The sequence below is a fragment of the Acinonyx jubatus genome, chromosome B2 (genome assembly GCF_027475565.1).
Source record: "Acinonyx jubatus isolate Ajub_Pintada_27869175 chromosome B2, VMU_Ajub_asm_v1.0, whole genome shotgun sequence".
Lineage (NCBI taxonomy): Eukaryota > Metazoa > Chordata > Mammalia > Carnivora > Felidae > Acinonyx > Acinonyx jubatus.
Window position 1 is genome coordinate 7265016 of NC_069385.1, and position 26454 is coordinate 7291469.

Genomic DNA, 26454 nt, shown 5'->3' on the forward strand with positions numbered 1-26454 from the left:
TGGAAATGCCCTCAGACCTGAATATATGCCATCTGCCATCTAGCGTCACCCGTTCCTTTATTTATTTGGGATCTCTGGGCATTTTTGCCTGTGTCCAAGTGACAACATTGGGGTGCAGATGAGGTCCTCTAGACTCGGCCTCGGCTCCCTGCGGAAGTGACAGCCCCCTGAATTGGGACTGACGTTCACAAAAAATGTAACGTGCCTGTCATCTTTGCATCACAGTTCCCATTATCCTTGGTCTGACTGTTTACTGGAAATACCAGCTTTCTGTAGCCTTAAGAGAGTGAGAATATCTTATGTGGTGTACTTCCAGAAGCTGTTGCACAGCCCTGTAGGGCATCCTAGCTGTTGTCCTAAATTGAGATGACAGTGTTGCTCATATTAAATTGCCTTCTCGCTTGGCTCGGCATGCTGGGATCCATATCTATTAATGCAAGAGTGTCCAAATGTCCTGCTAGGAAAGCAATTTGTTCCTCAGTAGGGCGTCAGGGAAGCAGCTGGTCTAAGAAGCCATCAGAGGTGATGTTAGGGGCAAGTTGTGTTTTTCTTGATTTAATGGAAAATCTCACTGATCCATGGCCTCACTTGTCCCCACCACTTGCCAACAAGGCAGCACACGTCCATCTTCAACCCTCTCCTTTTCGTCCCCACAGGCCTGGCATTGCTGTCTTGGAGAGCCAGCCCTCCACACAGCCTGGGCTTCATGATAGACATTCTGACAACAACAAACACACTATGAATGGATTTTTTTAATGCCCTGGGGAGGCAGCACAATTTGGAGACGTTCGGTTGAATATCACATTTAAAGTCAACTCAGTGTTTTCAAAAGCACCTCCTCAAGGAGAGCTTACGTACAAACACCCTAACGATACGTGCTCTCCACATCCCTTCTGCATCACTGTCTGAGCCCAATGACGTTATTTTCTTGAATGAAGCTCATTTAATCCAAGGTGCCCACTTGCATGATGGTTCTGCTAGAGTGCATGTTCAATGACTAGTTCTCAACCAGACGTCAAGAGCAATGACCAGACACCAAGTTCATGTTCACTGTGTGCCATGGGGGCTTGTCCTGAAATGTCAAATGAGCAAGGAATGGTCACCTTGGCTCTGATGGGAAAGATCTTTATGGCCCTAGTAACCGGCCTGAGAGGCCTGATATTCCAGAAATGGAGCAGACTTTCCACATGGGCCGTGGATGCATCAGCCACCACCGCCTGCCCTCAGAGCATGCAGATTAGAAATGTGCATGGTAAAGCATTGCGGTCTTACCATTCATGGAAAATCCAGCATGCTTTAAAATATGGCAGTGATGTTGTACTAGGCACACAGTTAGAAGTAATGCCCATGTCTCTGAAGGCGGATTATTTAGGTTTTTGTTCAAATATAAAAATGGCATGTTTAATACTCAACAAGAAAGAGAGCTTCCCCAGGACAACTACTATGTCTTTAATGCACTCTTTTGTGCAACTGAATTTCTGGATGATTTTTATGGGACGTTAGTACAAAATTTGTCAGACCTTAAAGATGGATCAGTAACAAAGTCTTTGAAATGAAAAGTACATTCTTCCATGCTACAAAATGAATATGTTTAGGCAAATGAATAATAAATTGTTCATAGGCAGCCACTGTTTGTCATTCTCTTACTCATCATTCTGTCTGGAACCAGAGGCCTCCTACTTCATCAACCCACCAGAGACTCACCCCCTCCTCCAGCACTGTCTCCTAAGCATCAATGCTCATGCCTGTTTCCACTTTGAGGTCCTACGGAGAACTACCTCATTTGGGTCCAAGGTTTAATAAGCAATTGCACTCATAATAAAAGAGGTCAGTAAACACTACTTGATTGGTTATAATGCCCAATCATCTTTTTTGTAACTGACTACACCTTACAATTTTGACAAGCATTTGCAGACTGTGGGTCAGAGACTAGGCTATCTGATCAGCAGTTGATACTAGGCTGTGTATTAGCAATACAAAGATGGCTGTGAAGAGTTTCTGTAGCCTTTATGTACAATGTTCTCGCCTACATTTTCATTTTGGGGAAGACAAATAAGTTAAACTCTCATAAGCTAAACTGACATTAAACATTGGATTCCTCTTTTTACAGTAATCAAGGTATTTTGAAGAGCCATCTGTAAATTCATGAGCCTACTTTCAGAGATGTTTTCCAAGTCACCAATTAAATAAGACCCAGAACCAAAAGTTGTAGGGCAACTTTAGCTATTATCTTCTCTGTTGATGTTTAGCTAATTGCTAACGTTCAGGTGTGGCCAGATTTTTTCCCTCACCATAGAATATGTTAGACTAAAGAAGCGATTATTATTTTGAGGGTTTTGACTCATCTTTAAAAATGTGTCATTGGAGGGGCACCTGGGTGGCTCCGCTCCGTCAGTTAAGCGTCTGACTCTTGATCTCTGCTCAGGTCATGATCTCACTGTGAGTTCAAATCCCGTGTTCGGCTCTGTGCTGACAGTGCAGAGCCTGTTTGGATGCTCTCTCTCCCTCTCTCTCTGTTCCTACCCACTCATGCTCTATTTCTCTCTCAAAAATAAAAAAAAATAACCCTTCTTTAAAAATGTGTCATTGGTGCCCCTAAGTATGGCCTGTAAACTGTGCACCTACCTACGGCAACAGCACGAGTCATGGCCAGTCTTTCCTGGCGAGATCAGTACTTGGCTTTGCCTCCACTGCTTCTGCCCCTCCCACCACCCTACTTGCATCCACCCCCCCCCCTTTCGACTGTGCCTGTCACTCCTCCTTACAAAGAATTAAATCAACCTAGGTGGTTTTTCTCTTTACTAAATCCCCTCCCATTGGTACCAAACCCCATTCTATTCAAGGTGGTTTCAAATGGATTGGCCTTGTGTTCTTATTCCACTCCTGGGGGAGGGCAGGAGACTAAGATCGAGAGCTCATTGAAGGCCACCACTCTGTTTCCTCTGGATTCTCCAAGCTACTATGAGAACAAGATAATCCACAAAAGCGATGGCTAAATTTCAAAATTCTTATTCTGCCATGTGTGGGAATCTTCTTTGAGTATATCATGGTGGCTTATCTTATGCAAAATTATAAAGGAACATATGCAAGATATGCACATACCTTTTTAAACTTCTTCCCTCTGATGGTGCTCTCTCAAGTTACCTGCTCTCCCCGTGCTGTTCCTGACCTGCAGCCCACCTGGGTCTGCGCATACTGAATCCAGCCAATCTGTCAGCACATCACTTCATTCTGGGTGGTCCCAAGTTGCTAGGGAGAAACATTAATATTCTGATACTCAAACAATGTTACTAGACCAATAAGCGAAGTCTGGAAGACAAACTTAGTGCCCTTTCTTCTGAGTCATATGTATCTGCATTTTAATAGAGAGTTCTACCTCTCATCATTCAGAGACATCCTAATAATATTTTCTTCTAGATGGGAAAGGAAGATGGCCCTATCAGGCTGGGGGGAGATCTTTTGTTTTTTTGTTTGTTTGTTTGTTTGTTTGTTCATTTGTTTTAAATCCAAGTTAACACATAGTGTAATAATGACTTCAGGAGTAGAATTTAGTGAGCCATCACTTGCATAAACACCCAGGGCTCATCCCAAGTGCCCTCCTTAATGCCTATCCCCCATTTATCCCAACCCCCCAACCAACATCCCTCCTGCAACTCTCACTTTGTTCCCTGTATTTAAGAGTCTCTTATCGTTTTCCTCCCTCTCTCTTTTATCTTATTTTTCCTTCCCTTCCCCTATGTTTCATCTCTTGAGTTTCTTAAATTCCACGTATGAGTGAAATCATATGATATTTGTCTTTCCCTGACTTATTTCACTTAGCATAATACAGTCTACTTCCATCCATGTTCATGCAAATGGCAAGATTTCATTCTTTTTGATCAGTAAGTTGTATTCCATTGTATATAAACCACATCTCCTTTATCCATTCGTCACTCCATGGGCATTTGGGCTCTCTCCAGAATTTGGCTATTGTGGATAGCACCGCTATAAACATTGGGGTGCATGTGCCCCTTTGAATCAGCATTTTCTGTAACCTTTGGATAAATACCTAGTAGTACAATTGCTGGGTCGTAGGGTAGTTCTATTTTTAATTTTTTGAGGAACCTCTGTACTGTTTTCCAGAGTGGCTGCATCAGTTTGCACACCCACCAGGCTGGGGGAAATCTTTAAGGTGAGCAGGATTTGGGGATGAACCTTGAGCAGCAACAGGTTCATCACTGGGTGTGTTGCATACGAGCAGCCTCATCCCTGTGTCCTGCACAGTGTCAGACCTGACGTGAACTGAAGAGGCAGGAAGACCCAGCCACGGGCAGCCAGGCATCTCTTGTCCCTGTAGGTCGAGTTTCACACAGGTAGTATGTGTCTCAGCAAACGAGGCCACCGCTCAGTCTTTCCCTGGTAGAACACATCCCCATCCAAACTCCCATCCTTCTTCCAGATGCTGCCCAGAGCCACAACCTGCACGCTCACCTACCTCCCTTCTACCTGTCTTCCCTCCCAGCGGGGAGAGGCAAACCCCCTGTCCCCAGGGTCTTACACCTTCCCTTTCTTCACTAGCAGTGCCACCCCCCTCACTTAGCCTCCACTCCCAAAGCAAAACCTTGGCATGGGGCTTGCTGTCCTCGTATCCTGCTGGTGGATTGAGCTGTAAACATTTGCATCTCTGAGGTCTCCGGGGAAGGAGTTTTTCCTTCGCTTGCATCCAGAAGCGAGTGTGGTTCTCAAAGTGTGTGCACTCAGGCATTTGTGTGACAGAAGTTTTCTCGCACTCAAACTCCCTCTCCCACAGCCTCACTGCTCTAAGAGCTGCTTTCCATCTGCTTCAATTTGGCTAATATTCCTGGGTGCCTGTTCTGTTCAAGGCACCTGCCGGGGGTGCTGAGGGTAGGTGGGGGTGCTCGGAAGAGCCGGGGGGGCCACAGTGCCTGCCATGCAGGAGGCTGAATCCCAGCAGAGAAAGGGTTGGGGGACCTCATAACAGGCACAAGGCCTGCCATCTGCTCTCCGGGGAGGCTGACTGAGCTGAAGCTGGGTTCGGGTCATGTGGCTATGAGGACGCGATGCCGGCAGAGAACCAGCAGCCCTCTTTCCCAGAAAGCAGTGGGGACGGGCAGGGGCAGCTGCGAGTCTGAGACTGTCGTTTGGGTTCCCCTCTTACCCAGAGCACCCTGTCTTCACAAGTGGAGGTAGCGCCTGGCACCCCAGAGGCCCAGCTGGGCCTCCCTGTGCCGTTTGAGGCCACATGCCCTTCTCCTTTCTGGGCCCTTCTCCTGTGCACCAGGCCCAGGGCGCTTCATTCCACTCAGTGGACAGTAGGTGCTCACACTCGTGGGCAGCAGGGCTGAGTGGCCCCTGACAGTGTCTGAGGGTAGCCACACCCGTGGGGCGGGGGCCAGACCAATGGGGCCTTCACGCTGGGGCCTCTCCCGCCCCACTGCTCAGCTGTCGGTGAATGAGGCAGTGAGTGTCCCCACGTCCACCTGGGCCCCATCCAGTGGCTTTACTTTTTGGTGTCTGGAGATCCCAAATCATACAGCCCAAACTCCCTCCAGCTCGAAGCCACCGAGCTACCAACTTCTAGAAGTTTCAGTCTCCCTGGGGAAAGAATTATCTTCTAGATTGCACGTAGTTTGAAATAATCACAGATACACGGGAAGTTGTAAAGCTGATACAGAGAGGTCCCAGGTAAGGTTTACCCATTTCCCCCCGCTGGTTACATCTTTCAAAACTACAGTAGGATATCAAAACCATGAAACTGGCCTCCTTAGCATGTATGCATATAGCTCTGTGTCATCAGATCACATGTGTGGATGTGTGTAACTGCCAGACCCCCACTCTTGATTCCATTTTTTCACTGTGCGGCTGGGTGCTCACCAAAACCAAAATCCATAAGACCAAAAGCTTCAGCGGCTATGATGCACAGTGATATCAACTTATAGTAACAAAATTTGGTGATTCTAGATCAACTTGCTGCCCCCAGATCCATAAAGATTTGTCAGATCAAATGGACTAAATAAATACATCAATCACATGGAACTCTGCCCCAGCCAACTACACTCACCCTGGACAATCACACGTTGGTGACTGAAAATGTGCTCTCCGGATAAAAGAAGGCAATGACCATTTGGCTCCCATGTTGCTGGCAGAATTACGTGTTCTGAGTAGGACTTTCCCAAGGCCGACTATTAGAAGGTCTGTCTGCTCAACATCACTCCAATTGAAATCAACACTAGTACTCTAAACTCAATAGTACATGTTTTTCATTAATGAGAAAAAAAAACAAATTGTTAAACCTGTGGACTCAATGTGACTTTTTAGAATGAAATATATAATGAGAATAACTTCCTAAAAGCAGTAACTCGACTTTCATAATAAATGCATCCTTTGAAATGACAGCTTTTTCAAGAATCATGTTTCTGCACTTTTCTTCTTAAAGTAACATCTTTAAAATGCCGGTAATGAACCGGTCTAAGGTCATGTGGAGTAAAGTGATATGAGTACTCCATTAGCAGTACCTAAATGAAGCTTCTTAAAAGCTCAGTTGATGGTTATTTTTAATCATTACGTGCAGTTCTTGCAAGCCATTGAGATAAATCACATAATGTTGAACTTCACCGTCTTAGAGGGAGAAAAAATGATCTCCTTTGCCAGAGATTATCAGGTTATTAATTTTTCTCAGTGCATGTGTGAAAAGCCATTAGCCTTTTTTTCTTTTCCTTAAATATCTAGCTATACCAGGTGATTGTACTTAAACGGTTGTAATTTTCATTGGCCAAAATCACATGAGAAGAATTTTAAGTCCTGTCAAGGTGAGAGCTAACCAGTTATTAGTAAGTAGGTGCCATCCAATTTATAAGCAGTTGATGAGTATGTAGAAGTCTCAAAAGTCTCAAACTGGCAATGTGATCTTTTAATTTCATCTACATTTATTCCATACTCAAATCAGTACTAGAGAGAATACCCTTTCCTTACTACGGCAGACCAATGAAGTATTGCTTCAAATGAAACACAAATGAAATAATACAATTTGCTCCTCATTTTAAATGATTCTCTTTTAAAAGCTGAAATCCTGACTGCCATGGCCTAGGCACCCCCCAACTAAATGCATAGGAAAATAGGAATCACCTCTAAAGGCAACGTAGCGGTAAGAGAAAAAGCCCCACAACATTATATTGACTATGAATACAACTATATTAAAATGTATGTGTATGGATAAAACTCACAGGAAATGCAGACTACAGAATATTATTGGGTTAACATGGTGGCACTATAGGCATTTTGGCTCCTTTTATTATTAACCATCTATAATGCTGTTTTGTAATTTCCTTATAAAACACAGAAGGAAAACAGGAGCACATTTGTCTCCCCGGCACCGTGGATGCGATAGATGTTCAGTAAATGAAGTTGGACGAAAGTGTAACAATAAAAACGGGATATACCAGTGTTGTCAGTTTATGCTTTAACAACACAATTTAAAGAATACCGCAGAGACACAACACACGTTTGCTTAATGAGGGAGTAAACCTGTGTGGAATGGCTTCTGTGCATCTTGTGTTGATGGAGTTTTCCCTGGTCTATCTTTACCTGGCCCGGCTGCCAGGTAAAGCTCACCTCCCCGAGACCTCAGGCCCCTCTCATCCTCGGGTGCAAGGGAGGCTGAAGGAGCGACGTGGCCTCCCCAGCAACAGTTCTGAGGAGCTGTGGTTTCTGCTCACCCACTAAGGTGTGCGTCCTGCCCGACCCGCTCTCCCTTAACCAGATCCTTCCTGACCTCCTGGGTCCCCCAGTGACAAAGTGTTCCTTCTAATCTCTAGTAGCAGAGTCCCTTTCTCCTGGACCCAGTGTCTTCAAAATAGGGTCCCTGATAGCAGCGCTAAGCATCACAGAGACTTGCCTGCCCACCTGGTTTCCTCCTCTTCTATCACCTCTGCCTCGACAGCCCGTTCAGAGATGCAGGTCCTCAGAATATAGGTTCTTCTCTCATTGCTCTCATCCTTGTCCCTTGCATTTGGATCTGCTCACGTTCATCCCCAAAATAACCTACCCAGGTATTATTCTGTTTTCCTACCCTCCCCCCTTTAACCCCTTAGGCCCATAACCCCTCCCACCCCCTGATAAAACTTTGGCCCCAAACCTGTTCAGAGTCTCCTTCCTAGACTTATGTGGTCTGACCCTGTTGTGCAGCCCAGGCCCTATTTATATTAGTACCCAAGGTTCGGGTGACATTCAGCATCCAATGCCTTCATGTGCAACAAACCCAAGGCGTCCTTGCCCAGTTGAATACATGCCTCTACTTTGCAGAAACGGGAGAATGGAAGGTCTCTGTTCCTTCATTTCTCTTTCATCGATCCATTCATTCACTCATGCATTCTTCCAATCACACATTGTTCACAGTTCCCAAGATCCTAATTTGCCAAAAATAATGTGCTGAGATCATTAGATGACAGAGAAACAAGCCTCCGCTTTAGAGAAGATCACAGTTCCTGGAGCCTCTCCTTCCAGAGGTAAAATAAAGGTTTGTTTAGGTTGTGCCAGAATTAACCAAAAGTGGCTGAAGCAACAAGTGAGACTGGATGGACTCCCCAGGGGTCCTTTCAGCGGGCAGGCGACAGAGCCTAGCTCAGGATATCAGGAGGAGTAAGGCTGGTAGGCTTGAAGGAGCATGGGGCACCTCAGAATGGGGCCTAGAGCTGACCAGCGGACAGTGAGGCTCCTGTCTGCCAGGGAATCCTTGTTCTTTGGGCCATTACTATTGAAATTCTAATCAAGATGGTGAACCCAAGGAAGCCTATCATGAGGACCGTGGGAAACGTAGACAGATGTGTCGTCCTTACCACCAGGTGGCCCTTCTGATGGCTTGTCAAGTACTTCTCTTTCTTGGCATGAGATTACTTACATTTTCATAGCAATACCAGTGATTTTTTATTAGAGTAAGTCTCACTGATCTGCCATTCCTCAAAGCCTCCCTTCTGGACAAAGCGTCTTCGTGCTTTCATTCGACTCCCATGGAAGTTAGTTTTGATGACTGGTCACTTTCTTCCAGTTGTTTTAAACCATTTTTCTGGGTTTGGGATGTGCTAGTTTATCATGTTTGCAGCATTCAGAGGGCTCTTCGAGTATTTTTTTTTAATTACTAAAAGTGACTAAACCACCCTTATTACTGTTTAATAATGTTATCCTTCATGGATCTCTCTCCATTTCTCGACTGACCTCAAGGAAATTGAGTACACTTGCTTCCTCATTCCCATCAAGCTCCGACCTTACTCTGGCACATTGGCCCTCGACGGGGGAGCCTGCGTGCAGAGATGAGGGTATAGTGTGGGCACCCATGGGTGTGTGTGTTGGGAAAAACAGAGACATGAGTTGCCACTGAACTCGCACAGCAAGCCCCCGCTTTCTGGGGTGTGATGAATGGAACTGCAGGAGCCGTCTTCACCAAAGTGAGACATGCTTCTCCCAGACTAATGTTTTCCGTGCCAGTTGGCAGATTTTTTTTCTTCCAAGATCAACCCATCTGCCACTTATGTCCCGCAGTAACCTGGCAACTTGCTGCCCAGGTTGTAGCTTTTTCAGCCTGACCCCTGGCCTGGGAAAGCAGCCACGTAGTGATACTCCTTTGAAGAATTGTCTGGTCACTTAGGCAGTCCTGTGTTGTTATTTGTTCATGGCATGGGGGGTTGGTGTGCTTGAATAGATCAGTGACAGTATGACTGTAATTCCTAACGTGTCCAGTCAGTTGTCATGGACTGAAAACCTTCACAGGAATGGCCAGCATGTCAGATATGGCTACAAAGTCCATGAAAGATGAATTAGTTTCCTGCTCATCCTTCATAATGCTTATTTTCTTCACCCTCATTGCCAATTACCTGGGAGTCTAGAAATAGAGGAACTCATTCCCAGTTTACGCCAACAATCCTAAACCTTATGGAGCTTATCTTCTACTGAAAGGGAAAATGGATAAATGCCAAGCATCATCGTGTTGCCAAAATTTACATCATCGGAACTATGCGTGTATAGGGGGGGAAAGGAGGCTAGTATGTTTTCATTTTCCTTTCTTTTTTAAACTTACACCACCCCTTCTAATCCAACCAGTTGAGCTCCTCCTGCAAAGTAGAGATTCAAGCCTCCGAGCCAGTCTCATTGAGGGATTGTCTCACCTGTTTTTAAAAATCTCTACAAAGAACACTCATTTTCCTTCCTGGCAAGCGATGTCACTGTTTATCAATATGTGAGAAATGTCTTATCAAATTTTAAGATAAACTGTCCTTTGTTAGAGTTGGAGTCCATTATCCGAAGCAATTACTTCATTTTCTACAGTAAACAAAAGATCGGTGGCCTCTTTAAAACTAGCATTTTCCATATTAGTAGAGGAAAATCATGTCTGGACTGGCTTCTTTGACATAACAAAAATTCTTTCCTTTATCCAGACTCGGCACCGGCATGACTGATACCCTCCCCTACAACAGTGGCCACAAGGAACGGGAGCCTGCTTTCAACCCACTTCTCCATGGAGAGGAATCTCTCTCTGAGACATTTAACCCAAATGACATAGTATTACATCCTCTATCATTTCCTTTTAGAGAACTAGAAACTGTGAACTCTTGTCTTGCTATCATTTTCTTAAAAGTTATCAAAAACAGGGGCACTTGGGTGGCTCAGTCATTTAAGATTCTGACTTTGGCTCAGGTCATGATCTTGCAGTTCGTGAATTCAAGCCCCGTGTCAGGCTCTGTGCTGACAGCTTAAAGCCTGGAGCCTGCTTTGGATTCTGTGTCTCCCTCTCTCCCTGCCCCTCCCCTGCTCACACTCTGGCTCTGTCTCTCTCTCAAAAATAAATAAACATTAAAAAAAATTTTTTTAAACCTAAAAAAGTTATCAAAAATATAACTTGTGCTTTAATAGCATTGACTCTCTGGGTCCCTGAATACCCAGGCTGGTTATTTATGCAAATAGCTGTGCTGTGTAATTAGGGGAAAGCATTTTGGTTAAATTGCTTTTCTACACCGAGAACTCTATCTTAGACCAACCTTTGTAAATAAAGGGAACCTGCTGGGTTTGAAAATTAGGAAACTAAACACAAATGGGTACATTTCTTCAATAAGTTTGGCCTTTGGTGTGTTGGCCTCACATTTGATTAACTTGAAAGAAAAACTTAAGTCTAAGCTCTCAGACACAGCTCCCTACCCCATAATATCTCAACATGCTGTGACAGTGGATTTATCACGAAGCATAAGGAAGGCTCATCTCCATGGATTTGTATCCTTTTCAGCTGCCACCACATCTAGAATACCATCACTAGAGAGTGAAAAGTTTAAGTTCCTTTCCTTTAAAATCTGCTTGTAAAACACACATTGTTGGGGGTCGGGTGGAGGGCGCCTGGGTGGCTCAGTCGGTTAAGCGTCCAACTTCGGCTCAGGTCTTGGTCTCACAGTTCCTGAACTTGAGCCTCACGTCGGGCTCTGTGCTGACAGCTCAGAGCCTGGAGCCAGCTTCAGAGTCTGTGTCTCCCCCTCTCTGTGTCCTTCCCCCACTCACACTTGCTTGCTCTCTCTCTCTGTCTCTCAACAATAACAAACATTAAAAAAATTTTAACAAATAAAACACACTTTTAGGAAAGTATTTATGTGCAAAGAATATATCTCTTGGTGAGGCATTTGTCTTCAAACATTTATTACAGAAATAGTAAGGAAGGTAGAGTATTCCTATCCTGGCAAGGGAATGAATCCAAGAGCCCTTGGCAAAACCAGGCCTGCAGACATGTGTCTTAAGGCCCACCCAGGCTTGGGCTACACAATGGCTTCATTTTTGTTTTTTAATTATCATTTTTAATGGGAATGTTTAACTTTAAAAATATAAATTTATAGCTTCTCTTAAAAAAAAAAAAACAGGCTCTTGCTACAATGGATGGGCATTCTTGTGTTAAAAAAACAAAACAAAACAAAAAAAAACTCCACTACAGGTGAAGTGGGAGCCCCTCCTCGAAGCAGTGTGGGTGTTGAATTTGCCACCTTCCCAACCTGCCACCCACCCTACCCCCAGTTCCCTGACTGGCTCCAAAGACCTTGGAGTTGGCTACCTCTCTTTTAGAGGCTCTGTCATTCTTTCTGGTCTCCTAACAGACCATTTTCTTTCTGAATGGGCAAGTGAACAGCTAATACTGGGACTAAATATTTTTTCTCAAGCACTGCTGAGAAAGATCCAGAATGTGGAGTTGCCAAGGAACAGTTGCTGAGCCAGCACTTGGGCCTTCTTACCAAAAGGAAAATGCCAACTGTTTCTGTGATGTTGTCATGGAATTATGACATCCAAGAACTGCAGAAACCCTTCTCCTATTCTTAGCTCCAGTCATTGCCGCATCACCCTAGCACTTAATTTGGGGCAAACAAAAAAAAATTAATGGCTGTAGATGGATTGGAAATGATTCATCTGAGAGTGATGGAAATTATTCACGTGATTAAAGAATTGTAAAATTGGTCTGTGAGGATAGGCTTGAGGACCTGGGCTTAGTAAGTCTGAGGAAAAAGGAAGCCCCAGTGAATTTCCTCAGTGTATTAAAGGATATTATATGGATGATGCTGACCAATGTTCTCTTGGTCTGCTGAGGACAGAGCAGTTGGAAATGGTCTTACAAGATAGCAGGAGAGAAGTTTGCACCACGTGGAGCGGAGAATGTCAGGACCATTCCTGTCCCTAAGGACTGCCCCTTAGGAAAAGCGTTTCCAAGGTAGAAAGAGTTCTCACATCTATTCTCCTTGATACAGGGTTGGGTTTTTTTTTTTTTTTTAACATTTATTTATTTTTGAGACAGAGAGAGACAGAGCATGAACAGGGGAGGGGCAGAGAGAGAGGGAGACACAGAATCTGAAACAGGCTCCAGGCTCTGTGCTGTCAGGACAGAGCCCGACGCGGGGCTCGAACTCACGGACCGCGTGATCATGACCTGAGCCGAAGTCGGCCGCCCAACCGACTGAGCCACCCAGGCGCCCCGATACAGGGTTTTTAAAGATAGAGAGTCCACAAGTAGCTTTACATCCCTGCCCAGGGGCAGGAATGTGTGCCAGATGACCTCTGTGGGCATTATCTATTCCTTTGAGTCTATGGAATTATAGAAGTTCTTGAATCTGATTTTAGGGTATTCAAAATCAAGTACACATCAGCTCCTAGCCATCAGAAACCAGACCATAAGGACACACACTTTTTCTTTCTTTCTTTCTTTTCTTTCTTTCTTTCTTTCTTTTTTTTTTTTTTTTTTTTTTGCTATTGAATTAATACCTGGAGTCTCAGATATTCATGCAATCATTTCTTTTGCAGTCAGTGATTGCAAACTAACAGTTATTAGTCTGCGGTGGCACTTAAAAAATGGTACCGCTTTGATGCCGAACATGGAATCCTTCTGTTAGTGAAGTGTTTCCATGGATACATTTTATCAGAAACTTTCACTACCAAAAATAAGAATATAGACAAGCAGTCTCAGGTGTCAGAAAAGGTAGGTCATTCATTTCCTCGACTATTATGTACTGAGCACCTATTTATGTAGCAGAACCTGTGTTTTGCACAGAGCCTACGAAGGTGAAAAAGGAGCTCAGTCTCCAGGTGGAGATGGGAGGAACAATGCCAGCCCCACATGGAAAACTACTATTAAAATACATTTCGCTACGGGGTGTAAAAAGGTTGCAGTGAGTATGAACACGGAGGTCCAAAAAGATGAAACACCAGCTAAAATGGTTAGAAAATGCACTGTCGACCAGGCATTGTACCGTTAGGAGCAGAGGAAAGACAAGGGCTGAAGGCAGGAAGAGAACAGAGTGTGTGCGAGAAGGAGTTTGAAAGAAGAAAGACTCCCTCTTTGATGGCTGTGGGCTAGATTGGGAGGGCTCTCGGGCCCAGGGGAAGCTCAGCTGTACTCAGCACCACCCCACAACTTGCCCTGGAGGCCTGACCAGTGGGACTCAGGCTTCGAGAAGACAAGGCAGGTTATAATAGGTGGTGGCCACCCACCTCCCTCCCAGTCACCATTTGATAACAGACAGGTGATTCCATTCCGTAGAGATGAACAGGTTTCCCAATGCCAAGCCCAACAGGTACCTGACAAAAATTCATTCACACCTAACCAGGGCCTTCTTGGTGCCACAGAATCTTAGCTTGAAAGGAAACTTAAGGGGCGTCGCCAAACCTCCCGCACGTTCCTGGAGGGGCTCCACACACCTCCGTTCATACACAGGCATCCCACTAAGTGGCAGGCACTTCAGGTCATTTAGGAGGAATTGTGATTTGGAAAAAATGGATAAAAATAAAAAAGTTTTCCCGACGACAGGCCAAAATGCCCTCCCTGCAACTTCTACTCATTGGCCTGAGATGGGCTGCTGGAAGCTTCTTGAGTAGCTGAGCAGACCTGTCCTTGAAGTCCTTCTCTTGGGTCCCTTTCCTCTGAAGCCTTAATCTCCGCCCTTCCTTCAGCTTCCTGTGCTGTTGGTCGTGGCTCTGCAGGGGCGCCCGGCCTGAATGGGTGACACTTTGCTGATGTCTCTTCAAAATGTGGCTCCTCAGGCTGACCTGACTCTGTACTCCGGACCAATAATAGCCTGCTGGGGTTAGCATTCAGGAGCAGTCTTAACAGAGTCACCTAAAAGGATTTCAATTTATAACTAATTCACATTTCACTTGCTTGGTCGGCATCACTCAGCACTGACTGTGCTCCGGGCACCTCCCAGCAGGACTCAGTGGGGGCGCCTCCCCTGCGTGTCCCGGGCCCCAGCTTCACCATCCTGGGGTGAAGCCCTTCCTTGGCCTTTGGCCCTCTCACCACTGCCCTGTTCACTCCAGGGGCTGGCCCAGAGCAGTTGTTCAACAAGCATCCATTAACAAATTCATTGACTAGGCAACTAACTTTGGGTTTCAGTTGAGTTTGCAGTTAATGTAGATGGAGGTTCGTGATGCCTGTTCTGTTGGCTCCAGTATCAACTCCTGACTTACGAGAGCAATTCCATCAATAGGTGTGGAATGAATGAGGGCTCTCCATCCCTTTTCCCTCCCTGCACACCTGAGGCCTGTGCCCCACTCCTGACTGCTCATCACAGTGATCCTTGGAGTTGGAGAAAGGTTTGCATGGCAGGGGGCTGTCCTGTGGAAGATTCCCTGACTGGTTCCCATGGCAGCCCTGCCCTACCCCAGGCTCTCCCTCAGGAGGTCAGACTTTGCACTGCCCACATGCAGGTAACTTTGTGTTCATGATTTTAAATCATATTCGTTTAATCTATACAGTTAGTGTTAGCCCGTTCTTCCAACCTTCCTGAGACTCTTTGGATCTTTCTTCAAGCATCTAATGTATTTATTTTTTAATGTTTATTTTATTTATTTTGAGAGAGAGAGAGAGTATGAGTGGGGAGAGAGGGGCAGAGAGAGAGAGGGAGAGAGAGAAGCCCAAGCAGGCCCTGTGCTGTCAGCTCAGAGCCCAATGCCAGGCTCCATCCCACAACTATGGGATCGTGACCTGAGCCGAAATCAAGAGTCAGATGCTTAACCAACTGAGCCACCCAGGCACCCCTAATTTATTAATCATATTGTAGCTTGTGACATCTTAAAACATGAAAAATCACCATGTCATTGATATGGCCACAAAAACATATTGATATTTTTTTCTCATGCTACAGGAATAAACATGATAAAGTAACAATACACTGTAAGTCAAAGAGGAAATCCAGGTTTTGTCCACCACAAAGGCCCCTGTGATGCTGAAACTGAGCACAGGACATCTTAATAATCAAGGCAGAAAGGAAGCATGGGTAGTGACACAATTACCATTATCAGACTAAAAGCCTACCAGCTCCTTAGGGGAAGCCAGCTTTTCCTAACAGTGAATTCTAAAAGAACTCTCACATTTGACTTTGCATTGTGGCCACCCTCTGGTGCAGTGAATGATGTTTACATTCTTTTTTAAAAAGATAGCAACAGTAGCACTTTGTCCCATCAGGCTGGACTATTTCTGATGTGGACTTCACCAGAGGTGTTGTGCTCTCAGAGCGGGCCCTGGAAGCAGAGCGCCTGCCTGGGAACCCAGCTGAACCACATGGTCGTTCTGGACTCTGGCCAGTCCACTAACCTCCGTAACCTTCCGTCAAGTGGGGATAATTAGAGTCTGCACCTCTTGGGGTCATCGTGTGGTAAAATGAATTAAGACATGTAAAAAGCTTAGCTCCGTGATGGCAAAGGTTATTTAGAATAAAGTTGGTACTTACCCCGTGTGTTGGGAGAATGAGCTATGTAACGTATAGAAAGAACAGTAGCTAGCAAACAATATTGTTTGCAAGTGTTGGCTTTTCTATGGGAGACTTTTTTTGTAACTTGTTCCAAAAAGATAAAATATCTCCACAACGATGTCAGTAAAGTATACAATACTCTGTGCTAGAACAGCACCTCATTTGCCACACCCCATTCTACCTGCTTTTAACCCATCCCGGATTGCAAGTGATGTCAAGATTTTCCTCAATCCCATTTTCTTTCTCTCGAAGGGAAATCAATTTTCACTTTATACCACACCTCTGTTGTTTGCCTCAGGCAGGAAGATACATCTTAAAGGTCACAGGATACTTCCTTCAACAACCACAAAATAATGGGATTTCTCCACGGATTAAGAAGTTTGATACATGTTACCTAACTTAATCCTCCCCACAAACTCATGAATAGGTAATATGCTCCTACAATGAAAATGAAGAAAATGTGGCTTGAAGCGATTAAGTGGCATTCCAGGCGTCCCATACGACCATGTAGTGGACTCCGGTCCAGAAGTGGGTCTGTCTGTTCCAAAGCAACTGCCCATACCTGTTCCAACATCCTCTCCCTGCTCACTGCTGGGTGGGTCAGGGCCACCTACTCCCCTTACCAACACTGTCCTGTCCTCATTAGTAAGCCAGTACACTCTGTGTCATAACTATTACCTTTCTGTAAATTCTCAAGTGCCTTCGGGGCAGTGCCCCCTGTATCTCTCTTCCAGGGAACTCTTTTATCACTCTTATCCCCACAGATCCGGGCATAGAAATAACAGAGCACATTATCTCATGTCTTTAAATGTCAGAAAAGGGGCGCCTGGGTGGCTCAGTTGGTTAAGCATCCGACTTCGGCTCAGGTCATGATCTCACGGTTCATGGGTTCATGCCCCACATCGGGCTCTCTACTGTCAGCATGGAGCCCATTTCAGATGCTCTGTCCCTGTCTGTCTCTGCCCCTCCCCTGCCTATGCTCTCTCTGTGTGTCTCTCTCAAAAATAAATAAACCTGAAAAAACTAATAAATGTCAGAAAAGATTCTAGAGTCAGTGAAGCTCCTTTGGAGGAGAAGGGGTAGGGATGCATCAGCTTAGGGTACTGAAGGGCTTTGCTTACCTCCTAACTTTGGTTGGGGCATTCTGTGCATTCTGGTCCTTTACCATCGATGATGCAGGCTTGGCAAACTGCTGCTGGTTTTCTACACAAATTCTTCATGAGCTTAGAGGAAATATTGTTCAGGCTTATTTTACAGTTACGTAATCTTCTTATGCCTCAGTTTCCTCAGCTGTAAAAGGGGATAGTGGTGGCACCTTCACAGGGTGAGGATGCAATAAATTGACACATGAGGAACACTTGAACAGTGCACAGTGCACAATGGTCATCTTTAGCAACGAGGCTGATGATAACACGCTTCAGTGTTGTTTCCTGCCATCTGTGATAAGCACATTTTAACATGATTTACAAAAAATAAGTTTTATGCCCAGATGATTCAATAATCAGGGTATTGTTATCTCACTTGGCTCATAACTAAAGCATGCAGACTCTCTCGTGTCACTGACAAACATTGCCCCAGAGCAGTGACATCTTGCAAATGTGCTCTCTGTCTTCCCGAAGAACGTGATGAGAAGTCATGCTATGACAAGGCCATGTTACTTTAAAGAACTTCTCGTGTGGCCCAGCCCCTGACCTTCATGTAGAGACCCTCAGGGACCCAGAGGACAGCACTCAAGAAACTACTGGGTCCTTGGACAAGGTCAGCACGTGAGACAATAGACAGGACAAATGATCAGTCGCTGCAGCATCCCAGAGGCATGGAATAGAACGATGAAGGGAAAGGAGACAGTTACAAATTACAGAGACTTGAGACAAACAACCATATGAACATCTGGATCTTGTTTGGAACCTGATTCCTGACATAAACAAACCGACCATAAAAGGACAGCTTTGCACAGACTGGGAGAAAAAGGTTGGAAGAAGACATCTGATCGAGGACTGTTACCCAAAATATACAAAGAATTCTTAAAACTTAACAATAAGAGAATGAACAACCTGATTACAAAATGGGCCAAAGGCCTTAACAGACACCTCACCAAAGGGGGTACACACATGGCAAATAAGCCTATGAAAAGATGCTCCACATCACGTGTCATCAGGGAGATGCGAATCAGAGCAACGGTGAGATATGACACCCACTAGATACACACCCACTAGAATGGCCAAAATCTGGAACAATGACAACAAATGCTGGCGAGGATGTGTGATTTTTGTTTGTTTGTTTTTTTGTTTTTGTTTTTTTTTTCGTTTTTTTTTGGGGGGGGGCAGTGTCTCACAAAACTAACTATACTCTTACTGGACAATCCAGCCATCACCCTCCTTGGTATTTACTCAATTCAGTTGAAAATTTATATTCACACAAAATCCTGCACATGCACACGGATGTTTACGTGGTTTTATTCTCAACTGCTGAAACACGGAAGCGAGCAACGTGTCCTTCAGTAGGTGAGTGGGTAAATAAACTGTGGTCCAGCCAGCCAATGGAATATTAAATGTTAAAAAGAAATGAGCCTCTCAAGCCATGAAAAGAAATGGAGGGACTTTAAGTGTATGTTGCTAAGTGAAAGAAGTTAATCTGAAAAGTCTACGTACTGTGTGATTCCAACTATAAGACAGTCTGGATAAGACAAAACTATGGAGACAGTAAAAAGATCAGTTGCAGGGCATTTGGAGGAGGTAGATGAAAGGGCAGAACACAGAGACTTTTAGGGGGGGTGAAACCACTCTGTGTGATACTATAATGATAGGTACATATTTTTATACATATGTCAAAACCCAGAGAATATACAACACTAAGAGTGAGTCCTAAATGTAAATTGTAGACTTGAGGTGATTGTGGTGAGTCAATATTGGCTCATCATTTGTACCAAATGTCCCACTCTGCTGGGGGGTATAGATACCAGGGGAGGCTGTGCACATGTGGGGTCTGGGGGCCTATGGGAAATCTCTGCATTCTGCTCTGCCTTGCCGTGGACATAAAACGGCTCTGAAAAACAAAATCTATTAAAATGTTTAAAAAGACAATTCTGACACAACCAAGTTTAGATGATAGAGCAAGGAATTATTGTTCATTTTCATATTAAAGATGGGTGAAATTTCAGTTAAGGGACCTGGAGAAAGGACTTTTGGCAGATGATGGTACAGCATGAGCAAGACTGAGGAAGAAGAGAAATGAGGGTATTGTTCAGAAGATGTGTTAATGTTCAGCTCATCTTTAATCTGGAGAACAGGTGTACTTCCAAATACTTTGTTTCACTGCTTCTGTCTGCCATTTCAGAAATCACAGCATTGAAATTCTACTACCTGAATGGTTTCTTAAATCTAGAAGGGAATAAATATTCTTTATCAGTTCAGAGAATGTAGGCTCTGATTATGGGGTTACCTCAGCCACAGGGCAGGTCCCCCGCTTCACCTCTTTCTGTGGTTTCCATTACCCACGGTCAACCATGGTTGGGAAAAGGGTGATCCTCCTTCTGATGCCCTGTCGGAATGTCAGCAGTAGCCTAACTAACTGAGCCTTTCCCCTCCCCGCATCTCATCATGTAGACATTTTATCATCTCACATCACAACAAGGAGGGAGAGGAGAGTACGATAAGATGTTGTGTGTAAGAAAGACCGCATCCACATAACCCATATTACAGTGCATTTTTATAAGTGTTTTACTTTATTGTTAGTTATTGTTGACAGTCTCTTTCTGTGCCCAATTTATAAATCAACTTACCATGGGTATGTATACATAGGGGAAAATGTAGTTTATATGGGGTTTGGTACTATCCACAATTTCAGGCATCCCCTGGGGGTCTTGAAATGTTTCCCCCACAGATAAGGGCACTACTACAATTCTCCAACTTTATCGTACCCAAGAGTTGTCTTGGAGTAGGAGATGCTTATGAAAAGCACAGATTGCTGGGTTCCCTGCTCTAATGCTGGGTTCCCTGCTCTGAAATGGTACTTACAATCTGCGCGTCTCACAAGCATGCCAGCTGACTTGGGTCCAAGTGGTACAGGAACTGCATTTTCAGAAATCACGCCATAGAAGTATGTGTAAGGGACTAAAGAGATGTCACAATTTCTAAAGCTGAGAAAAAACAACACATAACAGGAGTGAATAAGAAAAGGGATAAAAAACATTAGTAAATTCAGTTTTCATTTCAATACTTAGTAATATGCATTCCACCAAGAAACACACTTTCTTTGACTTTGAGAAAAACACAGCCCTCGGTGTCTGCATTTTCACCCTGTTGACAGGGACATGTGGCAGAAATCTCTCTAAGTGTAGTGACAAAGGGCAACTGATGAGACCCTTGGGAGGAAGTCATGGGATTGGGTTTCCTACTTTTTCACTTGATCAAGGGAAATTCAGAACTTTATATGTAGTCTCCTAATTTTTAAATGTTGGCTTGTAGCCTTTTAAAACTTTGGGCCCAAATAAACCAAAACATACATGCAGGTCGAGATCCAGTGGTGACCTTTTGACGAAAACTTTACTTGGAAAGATTTGTTTGGACTAGATCATTGGTTTTCAATGAGCCACTTGGGCTTATGGAAACTGAGGCATCAACCACACCCTCCTCCCCCAACCCCTGCCACCTCCCCACACCCCACCCCTCCAGAGACTCTCTCTGCTTTTATGATACATAGGTGTTCCATGTCAGATTTCACTCAAAAGTAGAATTTGGCTGCTACAACTTCAAAGGAAAAAAAAAATCCTTAATGTCTTAGTATAGACTGATGTCTGTTATTGTAACAACCAACCTCAAAGTTGTCATGGCTTAGAACAACAAAGGTTTGGGGCGCCTGAAGGCTCAGTCAGTTGAGCATCCGACTTTGGCTCAGGTCATGATTTCACGGTTCGTGGGTTCGAGCCCAGCATCGGGCTCTGTGCGCTGACAGCTTGGAGCATGGAGCCTGCTTTAGATTCTGTGTCTCCTCCTGTATCTACCCCTCCCCCATTTGTGCTCACTCGCTCTCTATCACTCTCTCTCACTCTCAAAAATAAATGAACATTAAAAAAAAAAAAAAAGATTTATCCCTCACTCGTGAAATATGTCCCCTCAGGTTGGTGGGGAGCTCTGCTCCAGCTCATTCCCAGTCAGGGGTCACCTGGTGGTGACCACAGGACCCTGAACATCATAGTCCCAGAAGCAGGGGCGAAGGACAGAAGGTCAGTTGAACACCAGCAACTAAAGGCTTTGGCCTACAAGTCACTTATGTCAGATCCGTTCACATTTTGTCAGCCAAACAAGTCACGTGGCTCCATGTGACTTTACAGGGGTGACACAGGGCCATCCTCCTGTGACCTGTCATGGAGCAGAGATCCGAAATTGTGGCTGAGCAGCGTTAGTGTCCACCAAAGCTAATTACGTGGTGGTGTTGGGAGGGAGACTTGAATTCCCAGGCACGGTTTGTTTTTTTATCTACTATGGAGCGAGGAATTATTATAGGACTTTTGAGGAGATACGACATAAGAAATGTGATAAACATAACATTAATTTTTTAAAAAATGAAACATTCCACTTATCAGTTAATGTCATTAGTAACATGACCGTGATTTGCAGTCTGAATCAAAATCTCTTTGGTGAGCCTAATTCTTTATCAGCTAGGTAATGGATAGATTAGATTAGAAATTGATTAACAATAACTTCTCTCTTTCTCCTGTGTGAATTTAACCAGTCTAATAAGAGCCTTATAAATAACTAATGAAAGAAGGCAGTCTCGACGCTTATAATATGAATCCTCCTACTATGGAAAATTTGACCCATCTATTGAATGATAAATATCCCCTCATGGGAACAAAGGTTTCTTCTATCATGTCTCTTAATCAGATTTAGGAGCATAATCACCATCGCACAATTTGAACTAAATATATTAAAGTATTTCTTTTAAGTGAAAATAATTGAAAAACATCAGAAACAAGCATTTCTATCTGAGACACGGTGAGGGGGGTGGGAGGAGGTTCACCTTGGCAAAGGTTGGAGGGATCACAGCCACTTATCACCGCTGCTGGTTCCCCTCCCACCTTCACAACAGGGAAAGCAAACTCCTGGCCTCATCTCATTGGCTTTTGATGTGAATTCTGTCAAATAGAAAGGGGTCATTGAGTTAGCCTTCCAAATTGAAAGAGGAGGGTGAACAGCAGCAACCAGAAATACTGTGTGTTGCAAAGTATTCAGCCTGTGAAGGGGAAATATTTTATTTAAAAAAATAAAGATAGATAGATAGATAACCACTGCAGACAAACGCAGCCTTGATTCTTTTCAGTGCAAACACAGAGAACTGTAGCCTTGATTCTTTTCAGTGTGAATACAGATCCTCAAAGAAGAGCGATACACCTCTTTTACCTCTCCTAATTTATTCTCCATTCAAGACTGAAGAACGAGAATTTTTTTTCCTAAGAGCAGAGCCTTTGCCAGAAAGGTCTGTCGTGAAGGAGAAATCTCTGTGCTTCTGTGTGAGCCGAATGGTTCTGTTACTCCTGCTTCCTGTGGTGGGGACACCCTGTTCTCCACTCCCCTTTCCCCACAGAACCTGCCTTTGGGAGGTACAACTACCTTTAACTCTTTGGCAAAGTTTCCTGTACCTCCTTACCTGTCTTGAAGATCCATTTTGGTCGTGGTGGAGCTGAGAAGTGTCCATCCTGCAGGCCTCCAGCCAAAAAGGCCTCCTTGCCTCAGCATGTGGGCTGACCCTCGGCCAGAGGCTGTAGACTGGTACCTAGGAGGGACAGGTGTGCAGAGCAGGTCTGTTAGGATGCTGTCTTCCTGGTGTCTGAGTCTCCCAAGGCTGCTGCAACAATACACCTCAAGCTGGGGGGCTTCAAACAACAAAAATTTGTTGTCTCACAGTTCTTCAGGCTAGAAGTCCAGAATCAAAGTACCAACAGAGCCATGCTTCTAGAACCCATGGGGGAGAATCCTTCCTTGCTTCTCCTAGCTTCTGGTGTTTGCTGGTGATTCTGGGCATTTCTTGATATTTAGATGCATCACTCCAGTCTCTGCCTTCATCATCAAATGGTCATCTTCTCCCCATGTGTGTCTCTCTCCTCCTCTTATGCAGCCATATTGAATTTAGGGCTCACCTTAGTCCAGTATGATATTTCTTAGCTTAACTAATTATATCTAATTATATCTGCAACCGCCCTATTTCCAAGTAAGACCACATTCTGAGGTACTGGAGTTTAGGCTTTCAGCATATTTTTTTCAGGGATATAATTCAATCCATAACACTTGGGTAGCTAGATGCATCTACCCAACCTCTCCCCTGCGTGCCAGCATCTTTCTGGTGCTCTCTAGCATGACATGACAAAGTCAAACGAGATCAAATTATTTCCATCGAACTGTGAAGAGCAAGAGCGTTTCAGTTCCCTGTTAAGCCCCTTGATTTACGTTTATCCCTTTCAACAACAGATATGGAGCACTTCTGTGCACCAAGCCCAAGCGGTCCCTGCCTTCACGGTGCTTACAGTCTAGCTGGGACACTTTCATTCAGTAACCCCATGTGTGAACACGAAGAAAGGGAAAGCTCAGGGTGTCATGGGAGCATGGAATGGGGACGTCATCTTGTCTTAGGAAGGCTAGAAAAGGCCTCCCTGGTAAGTAAGCGTAGGCTGAGACCAGAAGGAAGGGTTAGCTGTAACCCCCACCAACAGGGCAGGTTCTAGAAATGATGCAAGTAAATTAAGATCACTGTCAAGAAAAAAATTCAGGTGTGTAAACAGACGAGATGCTTCTTTCTCTGTTGGTCACAGTCCCATAGTAGATACAAGACTCCTTGTGGCTCTGTGTTGAAGGAGACCCAGAATCCTGGGTTTCATCACTCTGCTGTCCCTCGGATGTGCCCTCCTCCACATGGTTACACAAAGCTCCTACCACGTCTGCACATCAGCCTGAGGTAGAAGGAAAGAGAAAGCAGGGGTGTACCACCCCCTTTCCTTTTAAGAGCAGAAACCAAAAATTGCTTCACATTTGCTTACATCCCACTGCCCAGCTCTAGACACATGGTACCTGAGCTCCAGGGGAGCCCAGGAGATATGGCCTCTAGCCTGACAGCCACACATGCCCAAATAAGACTTCTAAGACTGTAGAAAAAGCAGACTAAGTATCAAGAGGACAACCAGCAGCCATAACGTGCTCTCACACATTATAGCAACTAAAGATTCCTTCCCGCTAGGACCGTGCTATAGCAGTAGCCGCTGGCCATGTGTGACACATAAAACATAGCTAATCCAAACTGAGATGAACTGTAAATACAGAATACAAACCAATTACAAAGACTTAGTATAAACTAATATGTGTATATATTAGAGTGAATAAAACTTATTAGCAAAATCCATTTCACCTGCTTCTTTTTTACTTTCCTACTGTGGGTCTCAGAACATTTTAAGTCACATACATGGCTCACGTTTTATTTCTGATCACATGGCACTGCTCTAGAACCTTACAGTGTAGCCAGACAGACAGGTGTAAACAGAGTTCAGAGTGGGGCAAGGAGAAGAAACAGTCAAGGAATTGGGGAAGGGTCACCTCCTGCAGAAAGGACATCTGAGCCAGGACACGGACACTGTAAGAATTGCTTATAGATCAGGGCACCTGGGTGGCTCAGTTGGTTGAGTGTCTGACTTTGGCTCAGGTCACGATCTCACTGTCCGTGCGTTTGAGCCCTGCGTTGGGCTCTGTGCTGACAGCTCAGAGCCTGGAGCCTGTTTCAGATTCTCTCTCTCTCTCTCTCTCTCTCTCTCTCTCTCTCTCTGCCCCTCCCCAGCTTGTGCTCTGTCTCTCTCTGTCTCTCTGTTTCTCTCTCTCTCTCTCTCTCTCTCTCTCAAAAACAAATAAACATTAAAAAAAAAGAATTGCTTGCAGATGCCAAGTGAGGAAAGAAGGAGGCTCAGCAGAGGAAAGACAGTGAGCAAAGAAGGTGGAGCAGGAGAGTACAGGGTAGGAGGGAGGTGGCCGGGACAAAGCCTAGAGGGCCTTCATACTCATCTGCAGACATAGACCCTACAAGTCCTCCAGAAGTCGAATGTTCTTCAAATACATCTCAGCCTCCTCGTGCTTGTTACTGAAACCTCTCCAGCCCATTTCCTTGCCCATGAGATGGGAATGTCCGTGCCTTTATCAGAGCATTGTCCTATCGATTAAATCCGATATTATGCGTGGAGCCCTAACACGATGTCAGCACATAAAAAGATTCAGTTTTGTTGCTGAATGATGAACCAGTGGACGAAAAAACTAGAAATTGTGCTCAATCTGATGCCTCCACGTACAAACAGATTTCAAGCGTTTTGGTTGTTGACCAAGAAAGAATTCACTGGAAATTAAAGCAAACAGACTTTTATTGGGGCAATTAGAACTGCATTTCAGGAAGCACAGTTTCAGATAGAAACCTGAATTGCGTTCCGAGGAGGACAAAAGGGGGCAGAATTGTAAACGTCCTGAGTGTCGCTCTCATCCGGGTCCTGTGTGCAAAACGGGGATGGAAACTAGGTTAACTGGGGTTGGTCAAGCTAAGATGCAAACAAAGGATTGAAGTGTGTTCAACTAGATTGGCTCCTTTCCAAGTGAAGAATGTGGGGTAATCTAGCTGCAAGATATGGAGGGGGTTGAGTCCTTAGCTGGGGCAACAGCTGGCTGAAAAGTTTTTAAGACTTTATAGTTTCTTCTGATGAGGATGTGCATAAATTCCTCCTCCCTGTGGCCTCCCATCCCTATGGTAAGGGAAATTTTTGAAATTTTAGAAGGCATTCATCATTAAATTCCATCCAATGCAGAGTGTAAGCAACACAGGGGCTCAAACCTTTGCCTAAGATTCAGTCCCTTTCCAAGAGGGCAGGAACAGGACTGGCCAAGGCTTCTCAGCTGCCCTGGACACCAGGCAGTATGACAATGAACACATCTTTGTTACAGTGTTGAAGGAATCAAGACCATGAATGTGGACCCCACTGGATGGGAGTTGAGTTGAGAGTTGACAGAATATCGCAAAGTCCCAACAGAGGACTTTCCTTTCTGCAGTATCTCCCGTGAGTCTCTGTGGTGCTTCTTCTCTGTCACCTGGATGGCTTGGGCTGCGTGTGTGTGTGTGCATGCACACACACACACACATCTTTGCAAACTGCCAAGTTGTTATGAAAGTTTAAAATGTT

At 44.6% G+C, this 26454-nt stretch overlaps 1 protein-coding gene and 1 long non-coding RNA gene across 3 annotated transcripts in view; one reads left to right on the forward strand and one right to left on the reverse strand.

Annotated features, from left to right (window-relative positions):
- PRKN (parkin RBR E3 ubiquitin protein ligase) overlaps positions 1 to 26454 on the forward strand; it is a 1330206-nt gene that overhangs the window by 1175128 nt on the left and 128624 nt on the right. The window lies entirely within an intron of this gene.
- LOC128315759 (uncharacterized) lies at positions 738 to 18069 on the reverse strand. Its single transcript, XR_008298840.1, has 3 exons — positions 17378 to 18069; positions 3103 to 3249; positions 738 to 1072 (listed from the first exon to the last, which is right to left on the reverse strand). It is a non-coding gene; the product is annotated as an uncharacterized LOC128315759 (long non-coding RNA).